The sequence below is a fragment of the Canis lupus genome, chromosome 27 (assembly GCF_003254725.2).
Source record: "Canis lupus dingo isolate Sandy chromosome 27, ASM325472v2, whole genome shotgun sequence".
Taxonomy (NCBI): Eukaryota; Metazoa; Chordata; class Mammalia; order Carnivora; family Canidae; genus Canis; species Canis lupus.
In genome coordinates this window covers 19,048,710-19,055,895 of record NC_064269.1, presented here as the reverse complement: position 1 = coordinate 19,055,895, position 7,186 = coordinate 19,048,710, and positions in this window count along the sequence as shown.

Genomic DNA, 7,186 nt, shown 5'->3' with positions numbered 1-7,186 from the left:
CCTACTAAACCATGGTCCAAAAGTAGTCCTGCCCACCAGTGAACACAGCAGAAAGAACCTGTACCCTGGAGCCGACTGTAGAACTCAGTCCTGCCTATGGATCCTGAAGCAATACCGTGACTTCATCCCAGCCCCCAGTAGATGCAGTCCAAGGTCAGTTTTGTCCAGCTGGGGCCTCATTTAGTGACATGACAAGAGCTCTTCCAGGGTCTTGGTCAGAGCTACACCCATCTGTGAACCTGGTAATACTCCCATCATCTGCAATCCTATCTGAAAACCCAGATGATTTGAAGCGTCTTTTCAGGCCACAGTGCTATGAATCTACAGATCAACTACAGGAGAAAAGTGGGAACATTTCACCAATATTGGGAAATTAAACAATACAATCCTGAGCAACCAATGGGTCAAAAAATAAATCAAAAGGAAAGTCACAAAGTATCTTGAGACAAATGAAAATGGAAACAAACATACCAAAATCGATGGGATGTAGCCAAAGTAATTCTTAGAGGGAAGTTTAGAGTGATAAATGCTACTAAAGAGAAGAGAGGTCTCAAATAAACAACTTAACTTTATACAATTTTAATCTAACTATATACTAGAAAAAAGAAGAAACTAAGACCTAAGTTAGCAGCATGAAGGAAATAACAAAGATTAGAGAAGAAATAAATGAAATAGAGACTTGAAAGACAATAAAAGAGAGCAACGCAACTGAGTTGGTTTTTTAAAAGATAAACAAAGTTGACAATATTTTAGCCAGACTAACCAAGAGAAAAAAAAGAACCAAAATAAGTAAAATTATAAATGAAAGAGGAAACATTATGACAGATGCCACAGCAATGTAAAGGATTATAAGAGACTGCTGCTAGAATACCTCTAGGCCAACAAATTAGACAACCAATTTGGATAACCAAATTGGTTAACCAAATTGGATAAATTTCTAGAAACATTCAACCTAACAAAATGGAATCATGAAGAAATAGAAAGCCAGAGCAGATAATTAATGAATATGGAGATTGAAGTTGTAATAAGAAACCTCCCAACAAGAAAAAGTCAGGATCAAAAGGCATCACAGGTGAATTCTAACAAACATTCTTCCAAAAAATTGAAGAGGAAGGAACACTTTCAAACTCATTTTTATGAGGCCAGCATTACTTTAATACCAAAGCCAGGTAAGAATGACACAAGAAAAGGAAACCACAGTTCAATATTCTTGATGAACATAGGTGAAAAACCTTCAACAAAATCCTAGCAAATCAAATTCAACAGCACATTAAAGGAATCATACTCCATGATAAAATGAGATTTGTCCCTGGGATGCAAGAATCATTCAACATATGCAGATCAATAAGCATGATACATCGGAATGAAAGATAAACACCATATGACAGAGTGAAGGATACAAATCATATGACCATCTCAATAGGTACCGAAAAAACATTTGACAAACTCAATAATTTTTTTATGATTAAAAATATTGATAAATTAGGTATAGAAGAAATGTACCTCAAAATAACAAAGGCTATATATGACAGTTAACACCACACTCAATGGTGAAGAGCTAGAAGTTTTTCCTCAAAGATCATGAACAAGACAAGAATGCCCACTCTCATCTATTCAATATAGTACTGGAAATCCTAGCCAGAGTAATTAGACAAGAATAAGAAATAAAAAGCACACAAATTAAAAAAGAAATTAAGTGCAGCCTGGGTGGCTCAGTGGTTTAGCGCCGCCTTCAGTCTAGGATGTGATCCTGGAGTCCCGGGATTGAGTCCCATGTCAGGTTCCCTGCATGGAGCCTGCTTCTCCCTCTGCCTGTGTCTCTGCCTCTCTCTCTCTCTCTCTCTCTCTGTCTCTAATAAGTAAATAAATAAAATCTTAAAAATAAAAAAAATTAACTTGTGTCTCTAGATGACGTAACATTCTATATAGAAAATTCTAAAGACCCCATCCAAAAACTATTAGAACTAATAAACAAATTCATTATAGTTTTAGGATATAAAATCAACATACTAAAATCAGTTGCATTTCTATACACTAACAATAAACTATTTGGAAAAAATTAAGAAAACATTCAGTTTATGATAGCACCAAAAAGATTAAAGCACTCAGGAATAAACTTAACAAAGAAGGAGAAATATCTGTATACTGAAAACTATAATACATACATTGGTGAGAGAAACTGAAGAAAACACAAATAAATGAAAAGATATCCCATGTTTATGGACTAGAATAATTAATACTTTTAGAACACTACCCAAGCATTCTACATATTCAATGTAATCTCTATTAAAATTCCAATGACATTTTTAACAGAAATATAAAAACTAATCCTAAAAAATCGTATGGAACCACAAAAGACTCTGAATAGTCAAAGCAAACTTGAGAAGAACAGATGGAGGATCACACTTCCTGATTTCAAACTATATTATAATGTTATAGTAATCAAATGATAAAATACTGGCAGAAAAACAGATACATAAACTGGAACAAAATAAGGAGCCCAGAAAAAGACCTACACATTTACAGTCAACCAGTCTTTGACAAGGACACCAAGAACACAAAATAGGGAAAGAACAGTCTCTTCAACAAATAATATTGGAAAAAATGGATATCCGCATGCAAAAGGATGAAATTAGATTCTTATCTTACACTATACACAAAATTTAATTTGGAATGGATTAAATCTCAGACTTACATATGAGACATGAAACCATAATACTCTTAGAAGAAAACATAGGGAAGAATTTCAACATTGGTTTTAGCAATGATGTTTTTGGATATGACACCAAAAGCACAAGCAACAAAAACAATGAGAAGCAAGTAGAACCGCATCAAACTAAAAAGCTTCTGCACAGCAAAAACCATGAACAAAATGTTTTCACCTACAGAATGAGAGAAAATATTTTCAAATCTTGACAACATAAGGAACATGCACAATTCAATAGCAAATATATATGTAATTATATTTGATTAAATTTACATTTATATGATTTATTTAGATTTATAATTTTTATATCTATTATAAATTATCCATATAATTCAATATTAAAATGGACAAAGGAACCAAATAGACATTTTCCAAAGAAGACACACAGGTACCTGGCCAACAAAAGGGCCAACAGGTACATGAAAAAGATGCTCACCATCACTAATCATCAGGAAATGCAAATCAAAACCACAATGAAATATTATCTCACACCAGTTAAGATAGCATTTATCAAAAAGACAAGAGATAATAAAAGTTGACAATCGTGTGGAGAACCCTCATAGACTGTTGGTGAGGATGTAAATTGGTATATCTTATTATGAGGTCTGGAAATACGGCAACATGGAAGTTCCTTTATAAAAATAAAATGATCATATGATCTAGCAACCCCATTCTAGGCTTATCACCAAAGGAAATAATACTATCAGACTCTCGAAGAGAAACCTGCAATCCCATGTTCATTATAACATTATCACAATAGCCAAGATTTTAGAAACAACCTCAGTGTCTATTGATGGACAAATGGATAAAGATGTGATTATACACACACACACACACACACACACAGAATATTATTTAACTATAAAGATAAGAAAATCCTGCCATGGGCAACAACATGGATGAAACTGTAGGATATTATGCTAAGTGAAATGTTGGCCAAAGGGTACAAACTTCCAGTTATAAGATAAATAAGTTCTGGAGATCTCAAGTACAGTAGGATGGCTGTGATGAAAAATACGGTATTGTATATTTGAAATTTCCTGAGAGTAAATCTTTTTTATATATATAAATTTATTTTTTATTGGTGTTCAATTTGCCAACATATAGAATAACACGCAGTGCTCATCCCATCAAGTGCCCCCCACCTGAGAGTAAATCTTAAGTGTTCTCACCACACACACAAAAATATTAACTATATGACCTTATGAGTGTGCTAATTAACTTAATTGTGGTAATCATTTCACAATGTATATGCATACTAAATCATCATGTTGCACACCTTAAGTATATTCAATTTCTATATGTCAATTATATCTCCGTAAAGCTGGACAAAAATTCATAGTCCCAATTTAGGGGAAAAATTAATTTATAAGCCTAATAACCTATTGTTTAATATGTATCTGTTATACTAAATGATGAAATGACTAAAATAAGTAATAAAGACTTCTTCTTGGCTCTTCTGCTATTTTTGGCATTCTCAGATGCCCTTTTATGACATATATTCAGTTGCTGTTTCAGTTTAGAACATAGTTTCAATTTTCAACTTTAAAGTGAATTTTTAAAAAAGAATAATTAAAACTGCTGGGTTTGGGAATATCTGCAATAGAATATTTCAGCATTAAGCATGAATAATATAGTCTTTTACTCTCAACCGAAATGGTGAATCTGAACAAGAAATGGCTTTTATAAAAAAAAAAAAAAGAAAGAAATGGCATTTATAACATTTCATGAGGATAACGAGAAATGATTTTTAGTTTAAAAAAATCACTGAAATAAATTTACTGGAAAAAATGTAATTAGATTTCTTATAGCATATTCATCTGACAATATGGGAGAAGGTTGCCTTTGATGAGAATTCAGTACATATTTCCAGCAATCTTTTTGTGTAAGAAAAAGAAAAACAAATTAGGAAAAAGAAAACTTCAGAAGCTTGACTACTCTGGTACTAGTAAATTTAAAAAATGCAATTTGTTAGGAAAAACAGTCTCTCTACATAAGGCAAAGTCTTGGCAAAGATTTATCCAGTTCATAAGAATTATTTCTGTAGGTCCACCTAACCACAAGGGAGTTGAAGCATGTGAGAATGTAAATGACGACTTGAGAGGAATTCAAACATGTTTAGCATCAAAGGCATATAATGCAGATGGAAGGGAGGCCCGGTATTGTGCTGTATTTGTTAATATGCATTAAAGCCTCAGTACCTTATGTCATTCCGTCTCCACACCAAGGCCTTGGGACAACCAGCACTTTGTGGCACATTTCATGGAGGACAGGATTGGCAGTGACCTCCCACCCTCGGAAACTCTGCCTCGCACCATGGGAATGTTCTTGGCCTGCTTGGAGAAGGTAATCCGAGGCTGCTCTTGGGCCACAAGCAGTGCAGTTTAGCAGTAATTACCTGGAAACTCTGCAGAACGATAGAGTTTAAGAAGCCTCCACAAATGAGTAAGTTTTTCCTAGAGAATTTCTCAAGCCCTGGAAAAAAGGTAGCTTATTATATGTAAACATTGCTGAGGGTGTTTGTGTGTGAGAGTGAAGAGTGAAGTGTTTGGGTGGCAGGGACGTGAAGGGAACATTGAAGGAGCAACAAGACAAGACCCAACAGAGATGAAAGGATGACACAGGCTGGCAGGAGGATGGACCCACCGTCGCAGTTGATTGAGAGGAACCTGGGGAACCCTGAAGCAAAGTCACATAAACAGAACTCCAAGAAAAGTCTTTGAAAATAAAAGGGAAGGTAAGAGCCTCAGAGAAACATGCAGAAATTTCAGGAGGGAATTAGGTTACGTTGCAAAAATAGATATCAGGGGCTCAGTGGTGGAGTGTCTGCCTTTGGCTCAGGTCCTGATCCCGGGGTCCTGGGATCGAGTCCCACATTGGGCTCCCTGCATGGAGCCTGCTTGTCCTTCTGCCTGTGTCTCTGCCCCTCTCTCTCTCTGTGTGTCTATGTCTCTTTCTATGAATGAATAAATAAAATCTTTTGAAAAAAAATAGATATCAGAAAGATGGTGGTGCCAGAAGAGTGGGAGCAGCTCCAGGGGGTAAAAAAAAATCATTGCACCCTGCTGCTGCTGAGCCCCAGAGTTTAAAGGAGGACTTTCTGTAAACAGCTGCTGGCCAGATGTCCCAAAGCGAATGGAAAATGATAACACGTATGTAACCCTCCCCCCTTTCCAGGCGCTCCCCAGCCAAGGACCCCAGTTGGAACTGAATTCTCCACTGAGGGCTCTGTGGACCTCAGTGTCAGGGCTGCTAATCCTGCCAGCTTTTCATTTGGAGATTTTCTTTCCCATTCTCGGTGAGGGGTTTCCTGAAAGATCAGCAGACTCTATCCTCACCAATGTGACCCACACTGGGAGCGGTGGAGGGAGCCAGGTCTCCCCAGGACCCCAGGGCCTGGGAGAGGAAGGGGCTCCCCGCATGGGCAGCTGCCGGTGGCTCCCCCAGCAGGGGCAGCACCTTCTCCATCAGCACCCCTCGCAGGGCCCACACTGGGGTGAGGAAGAGACAGGGCACGCCGAGCGTTTGGGTGGCAGTCACCCTACACCAATCCCTAAATGCACCTGTTTCATGGCCTCCAGAGGTGGAATGGGGTGCAACCCTCAATCACAGCGCACACCTCATTTCCCGGAGTTCAGCCAGTTTCTGGCTCAGGCTGAGGGCCCTTGTAACTCACAGAAGTTTCCTCTCAGGAGATACAGCCCATCACTCTCTCCGGCAAGTGTCTACACTGGGTGAATCACTCTGGTTAGGTGTGGAGGCAGCCAGATATGGATTTTAACCCAGTCTGTACCACGTATTAACTGTGTTACTTAGCTGCCTAACTGACTCACTCGCTTAGATCTGCCTCGGTTTCCTCATCAGCAAATGTTTCACTTCACAAAGCGGTTATGATGAAATCAAAAGCAATGGTTAGTTTTACAGTACTTGGTGTAATCTCCTCTGCCCCGTGTCTTGACTCACTATCCCCCTGAAATTAGAGATTTCTGGGAGAAGTCCCACCTCCTTGACGCCAGGTCAGGGACATCTGCAGAAAGGAGGTAGCAAGGGCAGCCCTGATGAGCTCCACTGGATCACATCACCTGGGAGCCAGGGACTCAGGCCTGAGCCTGAATTTCACGGAGCTTTAGGATGAGTAAGGGAAGTATCTCAGGAAAGGAGGCAGCCTCCCGGGAGCTACAGGTTGCAGGCCTGCAGGGGAGACAGACAGGCAATGCCCATACCCCACACAGGGATGTGAGAGAGGGGGCAGCACAAGCACAGCAGCCTCCTCTGTTATTTGTAGTAACAGTAGCCTTTGTGGAATCCACCCTCCTTGCTAACCGAAGGGTGTCCCATTGAGAGCTTCAGCTGTCTTCACTGAGGTGGCTCCAGCATGGCTGAGATGTCTGGTGACTTGTTGACCAGACCTGCCGGAATCTGCATGAGGAACTACAGAGAGAGAATTAATCATCGTTTAAAACTATCAGTATTGGGCAG